Source organism: Monomorium pharaonis, chromosome 5 (assembly GCF_013373865.1).
Source record: "Monomorium pharaonis isolate MP-MQ-018 chromosome 5, ASM1337386v2, whole genome shotgun sequence".
Taxonomy (NCBI): Eukaryota; Metazoa; Arthropoda; class Insecta; order Hymenoptera; family Formicidae; genus Monomorium; species Monomorium pharaonis.
In genome coordinates, this window is record NC_050471.1 from 11,982,751 (window position 1) to 11,997,898 (window position 15,148).

Sequence of the window (15,148 nt, forward strand, 5' to 3'; positions counted from 1 at the left end):
AACTAACAGATACGTTACATGTAACTTGGTGTTTGGTGGGTTACTTACAGTATCAGTACCTCAAACAACATTCATAAAAGATTACAAAATGGTATGTATCTATATACGCACAATAATTTTAAAATTATATGTAATTATAATATGCAAATTTGATTATTTTTAGATGCAAAATTTTTTAATAAATATTTATCAAGTAATATAACCTCTAGTAAAGCGATAGGTGTAGTAGACAATACAGAAAAAGAAAATATTGGTATGTACATACATATAAAATTTAAATTTATATTTTGCAAATATTTACACATATACATACATGCATGCAAACGTGTGATAAAATAATGTACGTTTATGTTACAGATCCTAAGGAGACAACATTTAATTGGACAAGACAAAATACAAAACTTTTATTAGAAAAATATAATGAAAGAAAATTACAATTTCGCGATCCATAAATTAAAGGCATTTCAAGACCTAAGTCTCTATATTATTTATAACTTTATTTAAATTTATAGCTTCGTCCATCGCAATAAATAATATTAAATTTATTATTTTTGTTAATAATATTAGTTTCCCCTTGTTTGTAGATCTTTTTTCTTCTTCAATAATTAATTAATTTTTGAATCTCCTTTCGAATTGATACTTGATAGTAATAATCAGTAGTCAAATGTTTATATAAAAAAAAAAATATATATATACATGCAGGATGTTTCACAGTAAGCTTATTGTTATTCCCCAAATGGATATCCGACTCTGGTGAGAGTCACAGTACTACAGTAAGCTTATTAAGTTTCAAATTTGCACTATGATCAGCGCCATCTTGCTGATGGCACATCTGATAAAAGTGCGTTCAGCAGAAACCGCAAACTGTTGGGAGCGCAACATAAGGTGCTCACTGAGAAATTTTTTCCGCTGAACGCAGCCATTCATTCATTATTTTTTCGACACTCGTTCAGCACACTTATTAGTTCAGTCACTAGTTCTCGGTCACGCGTCACTCTTCAATCTTCGAGTTATCTGCAACCTCTCTTGTATATCTTCGCGACCAACTCATTGTCAATTAAGTTAACCAGTGCGTGCTCCGACAGATTGCCATCATCGACATATCTCTGCGACCACCTTCAACCGTCAACCTACATCAACCATCTAATTGGACCGAGCTATTGCTTCAAACTATATTATAACTCGTGAGTACTGATTAATTATTGTTTACTTTCGCTCCCTAGAATATTTTCCGAAATTGAACTGTGCCATATTGTAAGGAATCCTTTCGATAAGGATTAATTGTCGATCCACTTCCAAATAATTATGAAACAACTCCTCTAGGTACAACCCTCTCCCCTCCCTTGTGCCGCGATGAATTCTACAACACCTAAAGTGAGTAGGCTCAATGATTGAAATATCGTTGGTGAAATTAGAAAAGCTGGTATATTCGTGCTCAACGAAACCATAGATTCCGCTAGCGAGCATTCTATTGCTCACCAGCGATATAAGTAAACAAAACCATAGATTCCGCTAGCAAGCATTCTATTGCTCGCCAGCGATATAAGTGAACAAAACCGTAGATTCCGCTAGCGAGCATTTTATCGCTTGCCAGCGATATAAGTTAGTTAATTATTCACAAGCACGAATATACTCGACGGCCCTAATTTCCTTTGACGCAGAAAAATGCTTAACTAAGCGTTCAATCGCTTAACCAAGCGTTTATTTGTAGACCATCAAGAAGAATCGCCACCGCGCTGGAAAAAGGAAAAGGGAAAAGATCCTTAAAGCTCAACAAAAAGCCCTAGAGCGGGCTTTCGAGGAAATTGAGAATTTCGTGGGCTACCCGCTGGAACACACCCCCCTTCCTCCTCCAGTCACAGACGCTCCGCCAGGAAGAGCAATCTCTTTCATTGATTTGTTCCAAGAAGACACCGTCCCTCTGGAAAATTATAACCAGTTAACGTCCAACGCGCCTGAAATAATTACACTCAGTGATTCTAACGACGATCCCCCAGAGCTAGAGCCTTTAGATCCAACAGCAGAATATAATAGCGATACAGTAGCACAAATCATTATATTTCCGCCCGAAAATTAAGCGATATTTGTAATAAATACTATACATTGTTTTATTAATAAATATATACATATATACATCCAGATTTCTTATACTTAATCTTAACTACATCAAGGTCACACTAACCAAACCCCACAAGGTTTTCCATCGGCAACAAGCTCTCGCCATACCCGGGTAGAGTCCGTGTAAGCGGGCTGCCCGAAATTCGAAAGGAGAGCTCCCGCGTCGGTCAGGCGACCGAGGCGTCGCGACGCACACATTGAGAAGAAATATCCCTAGACCCGGACGTTACAGTACCAAGTGCTCGGTGTAAACTAGGGCCCGTATTCAGAACGCGCTAACAAAAATGTTCACACTTTCAGTGGCTGGCATTCCTCCTCCATGTATATATACTCAAAGGTATATCCACACAAACTTGCATAAGCGCATAAGCATATGCATAAGGAATTCGATTGGTCTATATTCTTATTTAAGTGCTTGTAGACCAATCAATTTTTTTATGTATATGCTTATGCGCTTATGCAGGTTTGTGTCGATATACCATTAGTCCGACGTTAGCAATATAGCTCTAGGTCCGTATTCAGAACGCGCTAACAAAAATGTTAGCGCGTTGTTATCCAATAGAAAAATTTGTTTTTTATAATACAGATTCTTCTATTGGATAACAACGCGCTAACATTTTTGTTAGCGCGTTCTGAATACGGACCTAGAGCTATATTGCTAACGTCGGACTAATGGTATATCGACACAAACCTGCATAAGCGCATAAGCATATACATAAAAAAATTGATTGGTCTACAAGCACTTAAATAAAAAAATAGACCAATCGAATTCCTTATGCATATGCTTATGCAAGTTTGTGTGGATATACCTTTGAATATATATACATGGAGGAGGAATGCCAGCCACTGAAAGTGTGTCCAAGATCTGTGCAAGAGAGAAAGATATATCATGATACTTGCTCTCTCTGCGCATGCATCAAACGATATATGTACAATGGCTGGCATTATATGTTTCACACACACACATACAATTCGTAATTAAGTACAAAAGTGCACAAGAAGTGTTGAAACTGCGGTGCAGATAATGATATTAACGCATGCGCAGAGAAAGCGAGTATCATGATATACCTTTCTCTCTCGCACAGATCTTGGACACACTTTTGGTCTACATGAAACCATAGCAATTCCTCCTCCATGTATATATACTCAAAGGGATATACCAAAAGGGCCATCACACACGAAATGGCATAACCCATGGTGGAAGGAAAACAAGGGGTACGTTCCGTTTCACGCATGATACGCATGATGCATCGTTCATCCTTGTTGTTTGTCAAACGTTAAACAAGGATGAACAATGCATTATGCGTTGAAACGGAACGCAGCCACAGTGTGCTCTTGCGCATAACCAATAAGTGCGTGGGTCCAAATCGGTGACATATTGATTTATTAGCCAATAGAATTAAGACCGCAATTTTTCCAATGAGATTAAAATTTTATTCCTGTCCTATATATGTATAATGCAATTTTATTTTATATAATTGTAAATAAAAAAAAAAGATATAATTATATATAAAGAAATATTAAAATTAATGTAAAAGAAGCATTAATTGTACAATATAACAGCCCAGGTAGCAAGCTCACGTTATTTTGACGTCCCAAAATGGTCACTGACTATTCTTGACGTCACGAAATGACGTCTTTATGACATTAAAATGACGGTCGAATGTCACAAATTCCTGACGTCATGAAATGTACCGTATTTTGACGTCATGAAATGACGTGAACAATATGTAGTCAAACAAATCTCTTAAATTATCCTGTTTCTGAATATAATAACATAAAGAGACTTCTAAAAGATAATATTATAATATCAGAATGTTAACTAATGAGTCGTTTTTTGAGAAAAGAAAGATATCATGAAACTGATATCTAAAAGATTTCTTAAATCGGATATCTTTAAACTGCAAGTAGAGAAAAATAAAATAAAATAAAAATTTCATTTTTTTAAAATTATTTTTATCAACAGCACATACCAAATTTAGGACAAATTTTTATTAATTAATTAAATTTAAATTATATTATTTTATTTTATTCTTACTTGCCGCTGGTAGGTTTGAACCCGAGACCTTAGGATTACGAACCTTGTTCTCTATCTGCTATGCCAATTTGACTCATCGATATGGGTACTTGTTATTGTCTACATATACCTATATGTTATAAACTGACGCAATTACATTATTTTTTATAAAAGCAATTAAATTTTGCAAAACATTAAAAATAAATAGCATTAATTTATTTACTTATTAATTTCATTGTTAAATTTATCTTTTTCCATAACTTTAATAATTTGATGGAAATTGCGATCTATTTAGCACTAATACTTTGAAGCGTCCAAATGGTTAATTAGATAGTTAACTATATAGATCATACATTCTAAGAAAAATTATAGTACATTTATTATCCTGTTTTTGTACAGTACATGATGAATTTAGATTTTGTGCATTTTTTGTGCGCAGTAATTGTAGACAAACCGTTATTTTTGAAAACATTATCTTTATGATAATTTTTTTTAATATCTCTCATTCAGGATGTTATATGCTGCGTTCCGATATTTACTGTCAGTACTGAAAATCTACAGTATATGTGACGTAAACTATAGATTTTCAGTACTGGCAGTGAATATCGGAACGCAGCCATAGTGTTATCTGATTTCTGAGTCAACTACGACGCGCATGGACGACTCAAAAATCGAACAGCATTGTGATATCTTTTATGAGACAATAAGCTGATATCGTTTAGCTGATATCATAAGGATAACATTTTCAATGAGATATCTCAAAGACCGCTCTTAGTAGACGTCTCTGATAAATGTTATCATTTTGACATCATTTCCAAGATATCTAAATGTTTTCTTAAAAAAGTTCTCTTAAAGTTGAATATAATATGCTTATATAATATACTTATGCCTTACGCCTTAAATCTCATTGTAGACACCACTTTAGACCATGTCTAAAATACGTCTTAATGACGTCTTTATGTCCCGATCTTGGATGCGTGCTGTGTGGGAAATATGATTTCGAAATGACGTCACATTATGACGTCAATTTTAGGCCATGTAAAAAAATGGTCATTTTGACGACAATGACCAGATATGACCATTTTGGGACGTCAAAATGACATGAGCTTGCTACCTGGGAGATGTATGAGAAAAAGGTAAATAATTTTCTAAAGTTTTAAATATATTGTGGATATAAGATAAATTTATTTAAATGCAACAGAAAATTATAACATGACACGCTGGTATTTCAATACATAAATTTTGAAACTTTTTTGTATAAACGTTTGTTTTTTACATCAGACACTAACTTTTTATTCATTTCTTATAATGTATAATGTACGTTCTTGTACGAACAAATCATAACATAACTTCTTCAGGTATACCATACTTTTGGCACTTTTACTATTCATAATTTAGTTACAGTCTTAAAAATTCACATACTTTTAGATAAGGTACCCTGAAAGCAAAAAGTCGGCTACACCGTAACTGTGACTTGACGTAAAGTCGACTTTTTTAAAGACGAAAGTCGACTTAAAGTCGGCGAATGTCCCCAAAAACGCCGACTAAAAGTCGACTTCCTGTCATGACGAAAAGTCAACTTTCTGACAACTTTAAACGTCAGATTTTAATCAACTTTCTATGCAGGGGATCTATTCTGTACTGCCTACTGACAACTATCGGTGTCATTGCGCAGATATTTTATATGGCAAAAAGCCTGCACAACGACATCGATAGTTGTCGGTAGCCGGTACAGAATAGAGCCCCACGTCGAAAACGAGGAAATTTTGGATGAAAGTATATTTTTAAGGTTATGAGTAGATGTTTAATTTGTCCTGTCAACTATGAGAAAAAGTTTTCGGGAATTATCGAAACGTCAGAGAAATAGACGTACTTTAATGCTTTATCATCGTGATTCTGAACCTCCTCTGTTTCAAACAAATCATTATGGTGGTGATATTCTTATTCCTAAGTCATCTGCAATTTACGATAACTCAATAAAAATATTTTGGCAGACGTTTTGTTTTCCGATGTATTAGTAACTACGTCGATCCTCTTTTTCTTGTCGGCTCAAGATCCTTTGCTGTCAGCCCAAGCACGAAGTCTTTTACGTCTAATGAATGACATAGATAGAGCATATAGGATATATGCGCTTCGCGAACGCAACTCTAGTCGACTAATTTTCCGTCAACTTTTAGAAGTCGACATTTAGTTGACTTTCTGTCAACTTCTAGAAGTCGACTATTTAGAAGTCGACATTTAGTCGACTTTCTGTCAACTTCTAGAAGTCGACTGTTTAGAAGTCGACACTTAGGGAGCGTCCCAGATGCGCACAGTAATAAACGGACACAGCAGGCTGAGTGAAACGGACACAGTGACAAACGGGCACAGTGCAAAACGGACACAGTAACAAACGGACACAGTGCGAAACGGACACAGTAACAAACGGACACAGACCAAATGCGCACAGAGCGAAATGGACACAGTGCGAAACGGACACAGACCAAATGCGCACACTGCACATGCGCACGGACCAAATGCATACACGGAAAGTCGCAAACCCATGTGATGCAGTGAATGCTTTGCACGCACACACACACACACGGGGGGGGGGGTGCAAAGGGGGCCTTCGGCCCCCCTCCCGCACCCACCCCGTCCAAGTCGCTAACCTATGTGGACTTTACTCTGCTTGCAATGTACATGGATTGCATTTGGTCCGTGCGCACGTGCAGTGTGCGCATTTGGTCCGTGTGCATTTGGTCCGTGCGCATTTGGTCTGTATCCGTTTCGCACTGTGTCCGTTTTGCTCTGTGCGCATTTGGTCTGTGTCCGTTTGTTACTGTGTCCGTTTCGCACTGTGTCCGTTTCGCTCTGTGCGTATTTGGTCTGTGTCCGTTTGTTACTGTGTCCGTTTATTACTGTGTTTGTTTGGTCTGTGTCCGTTTGTTACTGTGTCCGTTTCACTCAGCCTGCTGTGTCCGTTTATTACTGTGCGCATCTGGGACGCTCCCTTTCATGTCGTCATCCACTTTCTTATCGCTGCCTTCCTCCACCTGTTGCTCTGTGACTGCTGCGGCTGAGCGAAGAGCAGGCGGTTGATAATTTTGCGTACCTCTTGCTTCTCTTCTCTTAATGATTGGACAGTCGTACTGTGCAAGGACATGTGTCCTTTTCCTTGCAGTAGTAGCAGGAAATTTTACCACGGCATTTTTTAGGGATATGGCTGATACTCGTCTGTCTTTGGTGTAGGTCTTCGAGGCCGTTCGCGATGGGTCTCATCTTCTCCAAGAAGTCTTCCACCGTGTTTGCATAAATTACAAGAGCGGCACCTCGTAATATGCTATGATTAATCCTACCGATAATCAGATTAATTGCATCACTCATTGGTAAGTCCACACGATTTATTAACTCCAACTTGTCAAACACGGATTGATCAAATGTCTCTTTCACAGGGTTCCATTTTGAGTGAGTCCCAGATGAGCACAGTAATAAATGGACACAGCAGGCTGAGTGAAACGGACACAGTAACAAACGGACACAGACCAAACGGACACAGTAACAAACGGATACAGTGTGACGTCGTATTTAAATTTTCCTTTTTTTTTCTTTTTCCCTTTTCTTTAAAATCTCAGCTATGTTTTTCTGTTTCAGGACTAAAGGAGTCAGATTCTCACAAGGACGTCACTTCTCCTCTATATAAACTATTTTACTAACAATACTAACCTTCTTTATAAGTAACGCACGTTAATGTCTTCTATCTATAAAAGAACAAACCTAAGAAATACGATCAAACTCGGATGATCACGTTCAGAAGGCCAAAATAATAAATCCCTAGATACTGTTACGTCCAGCCTTAAGAAATTTAATCTGTTTCGGGTACGAAGGTAAGGCAAGGAAGAACGCAACAAACTTATAGAATTCCCGTAGGCACACAATAAGAGAGGGTAGGTGCCTTGGGTCGAACGCACTTTTTACAACGCAGAATATGGGTCAGCGTGCCCTTTCAAGCCCGTTATAACCCTGTTTCTGTGTCATGCGCTCATGTGGTCCAAGTTTTGAGTCAGTGAATTGAATCACTTTAACTCGGGATTGGACCTGGTGCAATCTTTGATCGGGGATTGGAGATCTGGGGGTGGTTTTTGAAATTAAATAGTTAACAAAAATTATTTAAAACTACATATAAAGAATTTATTTGACGTTTTAGTACATTAGAATTAGCGCTGAAGTCATGTTTTATAAAACAAATACTATTAATTCTGCCGGTATAATATTGGGTGGATTTGCATGGGTACAATGATAATTTTAATGCTGATTGACATAATTATAAATAAGAAATTTAATATTAAATAATGAAAAAGGTGACAGAATAATAATTTGAATGAATAGGGCAACATACATAATAATAGTTTATAAATCGGCTAAAATAATTCGAAAGATCGGCTAACAGATAATCGAAGATTAGATATAATAATGATAATTCAAAAAATCGGCTAACATAGTTAGAATAATATAAAATTTAGATATTAATATTACAAAATAATTATTAAAATCGGCTAAAAATCTAATACAATTATCTTTTCTTTTCTAAATCGGGAGGAGATTTATATGTCAATGTAATTCTTCTACTGTGGCGTATGAAGGGGGAAAGAAGTTATAAAAAAAGTCGGCGAGGATAGCAACAGGATTGAAAAAGTAAGGTGTAAATACCAAAATAGGATCGTTAGGAGCGAGGGCGGGTAGTATGTCTAGAAGGACTTCCGGATCAATTGCTTCCGGATTGATTGTAAGGTCTCGGAAAAGGTGGAAAAAAGGGTCTAATTTGAGAGGGAACTGCTCTAAAATTTCTAACAAGGAGGTTTGGGTGCCGTCGTAATAGTAATACCTGGGACGGGGAGGTAGGAGGGGGAATTCGGCTATAAACATAAGGGATGGTGTGGGTGAGGGTGGCGGAGGAACCTATCCTGGTTCGGGAGAACTGATAGGGGAATAATGAGGTGAGGGAGGAGGAGGTGAAGAAAATTGCTTATTGCTATAATCCGAGACCGTGGCGAAATTATGAGTGTTGTGGGCGCTATTTTCGGATGTTTGGACGATGACCGCCTCTGAATCCGCGCACCGGAACTGTCGGTCGGACTCTCGAGCGACGGCCTCTGAATCCGCGCACCGGAACGCCCGGCCGGACTCTCGAGCAACAGGCTCTGAATCTGCGCACCGGAACGCTCGGTCGGACTCTCGAATGACCGTCTCTGAATCCGCGCACCGGGTCAGCTGGTCGGACTCTCGAAGGGTCGGGTCGAAGTCCCCGTTTCCCGTCGAAGAAGAACAGCCCTCTGAACGCGAAGTGAGGGTGGTAGGGTCCGGATAAGCGCGGGCCCGCCTGATTCCCCGTCTCCGTTTTCTTTTTAAGTTCGACCGATTGCGATGGAAGAAACTATTGTCCACTACAATTTTAAGTTTGATTTTATATAACGAAAATCGGGATCCGGTAAAAATTTATGTCTAGAGACTTACTACTTGTCGAAATGTTTCCTCTGGGGGAGCGTAATCCGAAATGCCGGTTTCTGGATACTCGGGCGGTTCTCGGCTGGAACAAGTCAGTCCGTCAGGACTCTAGGCTGGTGGAACTGGAGAGTAATAACTCACGGAAGTACACCAGTGCACTCACTTCACTTGCGGTTTGTTTTTTGTGTTCGACACTTCAATGTTTGTCCCGACTCACACTCGAGCAATCGTGAAAAATCGTGAACTCGCGGAATTTTTAGACTCGTACTCGGTCACGAATAAAAAGCGGAAAAAGCTGCTCGCGGTCTTTGGGATCGTGATTTTATACTCAATTTTCCGAAGGGAAGGATTAAGGTGTGGGCGGTGTCATTCTTGGATTGGTGGGCCCTTTCAAAACCATCAAATTTGGAGCTTGTCTATTGGAAACTCGCGAAATTATTATTTCGTAAAGATGATCAGTTATTGGTCCATCTCTTCTCGTCTCCGCCCGATTTGGTTTTGGTTTTGAGTATAGGAGAGGGATGTTTATAATTTTCGCTCCTCTTATCTTTAGGTCACTCAAACAACAAGCAAGCAAAAAAAAGGGTCTTTATGTCTTTCTGTAGGATTTTAGTGAGAACATACTTTTATTGATTGAGCGCGGACAGCGTTTTTGCTGTGAATAATAAATTTTTATGGTTTCCGGAGGTTCCTTGTTTGAAGATTTTAATTTTTATTGAGTTTCAATATTTCCCTTTTCTTTTGCTTAGCGTCGGGTACCGATCCAGGGCATTGTCAGAGTAACGTTCGGTAATAAAGTTATTATTTATTATTTTTTTATTCTAGACTCGACATTGCCCCAGACTTCCCGAAAGAATTAAATTATATCTAACGGTCGCTCTCAAAATAGTTTACAGATGGGAAACTATGTATTTGTTCGATGACTATTTCCTTCAGTTTATGTATTTATTATTCCTCAAAAAATAAAATTTTAAATTGTCGCTATACCTCACGAACTTGTGCGTGACGATAGAGCGATCCTCTGCAAACATTTCTTGCTCTCGGCGACCGTTAGAATACGATTTCTCTTACTTAATTATTATCTTTACAAGGACAACGAGAAGGAAAATGTTAAGTCTACCGGACGTAACAATACTATAATTTTGGACCTAATTCAAACTATCAAATATTATTGGATCTCGCTCTTATAATAACAAAAGGAGGGATTCCTCCATCAAAGAGAATTCATTGGAACTTATTATTTCGGAACCTTGAATCTATACAGATTCTCATAAGAGCCACTCTCCCGATGACTCATCCTAAAACTCACGACAAACAATTATTCCTCCTTCTCCATTACCTTTCCAAATCCTTATGACCCAATAATAAATCTGCAATCTAAGACGATATTCCAATATGACGAAAGGTATAATAGTTATACTTTCGACATATCGAGACCAAGCACTCATAGCAATTTTGAACGACTTTAAAATACGCTAAAGTCATCATAAAATGACCTGAAAATATACAAGGTCGTTAGCACGCTGAGGGTCTGTTGTAAGGAATTGCATACGTCGTTATGCAGATATTATACGACCTCAAACTTAAAAATACGAATTCGGAAGCTCAAAAATCCTTCTGGGAAGAAAGCGCTCAGAAGAGTAGATTGCAGCCCAAACTCAAGACCGTGATATCTCGAAATTCTCGAGACAATACATTCTCCACTCATACCATACCCTACCCTTGACGATATCCCCACCAATTCCTATTCCTTAAAACGTCTCGTTAACGAGGACAAAAAATTGCAAATTTATAGATTATAGATATCATTGTAATTTTGTTATGAACATTGATTATTATATTAGCATAATTATTAATATGATTTTGATAATGAATAGGCCTAATGAAATATAAAAGGTCATCCCAGATTAATCCATGGTTATTAACATACTATTACTAATTACACAAAAGGGGAACATTGTCCTCGGAAAGAATCTTGAAATAAGAATATTCAAAAATTAAAGATCATAACTCTTATTATAAAATTACTAAAATCATATTTTGGGACTACTACAATAATAAAACTATAATCATCCGCAAAATTCAAGATTTTCAAGGAAATTAAGCATCGTTGCATATGCAAATAATAATGTGATTATGAGAATTGATTTATATTCACCTTTTGTGCACTGTTAATGAATAACACTACTAATCATTACTAACAAATATTAAATAATACTACTGTTAATCATTATTACAACTTTATATTATCATTCCTATTATCAATGCGTTACCGATTTTTATGAACACTATATTACTTATCATATTATCAATTCTTATATATTGTCAATTTTTATATATTACCGATTGTTATATAGTATCGATGATATGCTATGTCGTTTTATATTATTCTTATCAACTTGCTTATAATATGCATGCCCAATGTAATATAACTACCAGTAACACGTACTCTAGAGAACTACCTTATAAACTGATAAGGAAGGAATGAAACTCAGTCGCGCTCGCATATGAATGTGTACACATAAATATATGTGTATCAGCATATTGAAAATTAACGAATTATTAAATAAACTATCTGCAAATTTTAATTCCCCAAAAATAATTTATAAACAAATAGGAAATCGCCAGAAATTATAACGTAATATCTCGATAAATTAATAACTCTGACTGCAAGTAGAATCGTAGCATTAGAAGCCGATGTTGTGAAGGCCTTGCCGAGAGTCACGTCTCGGAAGATGCGACATATGATATATGCTGGCACACTGACACATATGTATCAGTGTTGTTCCTGGGGCCGCTTTTTCTAGCGCACGCGCGTTGGCGCGTTGGTAGTGGGGGGCTTCAGTGAAGTAGAAGTTCATGAAAATAACGGTCCCGTTAGACCCTCGATATAGATATTCTTAAAAATTATCTAAATAACTTAAGAAATTGAAAAGAAAGCAGTAGTAACACGTATATATGTACATATTGTAAATTTTAAAAAATTATCTAAAATATTATTAAATTTTCCAAGCAAAAAAAAGAAAAATATAAATACACGCGTGCGCGCGCGCGCACACACACACGCGCACACAAAAATTCAGTTATAATAGAAAAAAGTAACTAAAGCAGAAAAAGGTATTAAAATAATTAATTACATCATGTATATTTAAAACAAAAGACATTTATTTGGCAGAATTAAAAAGGAATACCAACATTTGTTGCAAGGGTAAGGAAAACTGCCAAAAACCTTACCAGTATTCAATAAAAAAGTACATTATTATTCACAAAAGAAAACAATATTTATATGTAATTAAATGATTATATTTATTATAAACCAAATGAATATCAATGAATAACTAAATGAATAACCAATATCACAATAAAAAAAATGTTAATATCACAAATATTTTCATAGTTAATCTCTATAAACTTAACTAAATTTACATGTGACAAAATATCTTAAATATGCATATATATTAATATTTAATACTGAAACAGTAAATACTCTTTTGTTAACAAATCTCAGCAAATATCATAAATTATATATATTTAATAACGCAATATAAAAATTTAAGTAAAAGGAAATATTGCACAAAGGTACTGCACATCTATAAAAATAAATACCTAAAAAAAAACAATTATTATATATACTATAATAAACGTAAAAGGAAAAAATTGGCTAGATTACTGCGACTTGACGTTAAGGAAAACACTAATAAATATAAATGTACGTTAAATTAAATAATTAATAAGTGTGACTCTACGTTAAGCAATAATATTATATAAAAATTAGAAAAGAAATATTAAGTGCCATCAGACGAAGTAGATTGTTGTGCATATAAATTTTCCGGATCATGTAGTTCGAAATATTTACAATCGGGTTAAAAATTTACACAATTAATATTTTCTGTTTGAAAACTCGAGCGAACAATGGAAATTGCGGAAATTGTTTCATTGGATAATTTATTTCTCTTTTTATTTTTAACATCTGTAACTATAGAAAAAATCCGTTCCGCTTCGGCATTTGAATGTGGAAATGTTAAAACTATATCAACTAATAATTCTAAATTTAAAAATATTTTTTTATCATTACAGTCTTTACATTCTAGTATTTTTTTCCACATTTCATCGATTTCTAAAAAAGCCAATTCTTTTTTCTCTAAATCGGTAAAAACTGATGGTAAAGTTATCCATTCGACTGCTAATTTTGTTATATTTATTTCTATTATTTTTAGGTGCTCAACAATACTACTTAAATCTCTAATTTTTAATCTACCTTTGATCTACTTAAAGATAATTGTTCAAAAAAATAATTATTGTAAGGCAAACGTTTTGTCATTTCACGAATTGCTGTTTTATAAAACTCTAAGCATTTTAACCTAATTTCCCGCGCGCATTCCAAAGATAACGTAGCCAAATGTTTTTCACATTCAGGTCCTACATGTATTTGATCTAAATGTCGGATATTATTTTCATCGTCTACATTTATAGTAACGATGTGTTCCAAAACCTCGGGGATCATAAAATTCGTCGCAATTTGCCGAATTATTTGCTGACTATTTTGATATAATTTATGAATTAGAATTTTGCGCGATTGAAAAATAATATTAAAATTGTTTAAAAAATGTAAGGAATATTTCAAAAACAATAAATAAGCTTTAATGGAATCATCGTTTAATTGTGTTAAAATAATTTCTGCAGATTTTAAATTATCTTCAAATATTGCTACATTAAAATAATTTTGCAAAACTTTCCAATTATCAAGTAACCTAACAACACATTTGTGTAAAGCAAGCCATCGCGTATTTGATAATTTAAGCATTTTATTTTTCACTACATTAAAAAACTCTTGAAATTCAGCTAAAATTTCGGCTCTCTTTGCACTATCTGAAACGTAAGTAGCAACTCCTCGAATTAAATGTTCACAGGACTGTGGTAATTTTTCGCAAGATTTACTTGCAATTATCGCGGATGAATGGCAAATGCAATTTAATAAAACTACGTTCGATACTTGTAATTGTAAGCGAGAAAAAAAGAATTATTGCATCCAGTCATTACTGATGCATTGTCGCTTGCCATTGTAACAATATTTGTTATTGGAATTTGTTTATTTTCTAAAAGTTTTGTAAAAGATTCGAAAATTTTATTTGCTGAACAGTCTGTGGCATCTAAAGACACTAATGCTAATAACTTTGTTTGAACTTTCTTATTTAAGGGCGAAACAAATTGTACAAGAACACACAAAACTTTTTTATCACATATATCTGTACGCTCATCGATTAAAATTGAAAATTTTTGTTTTTGTAAAATATTAACAATTTTTCCCGTTTCACGTTCAGCAATTACGTTTTTAACTATACTAGTGCACTTACGTCGAGCCATTGAAAGAGTCTGCGCAATTTTTGAATCAATAAAAATTTTTTTTAATAGAGGAATCAAATGATCTGCAGTATTAAATGCGACATTGTGTTCTGCATAAAATGCAGCTAACTTTATTTCCGCGCGTTTAATTTGATCCGTATGCGAAAGAGAACTTTCGTTATTATCGAG

At 35.4% G+C, this 15,148-nt stretch overlaps 1 long non-coding RNA gene across 1 annotated transcript; it reads left to right on the forward strand.

The window, feature by feature from the left end:
* Positions 1-475, forward strand: LOC118645815. Its single transcript, XR_004963423.1, has 3 exons — positions 1-91; positions 164-253; positions 358-475. It is a non-coding gene; the product is annotated as an uncharacterized LOC118645815 (long non-coding RNA).
* Positions 476-15,148: the final 14,673 nt, after the last annotated feature.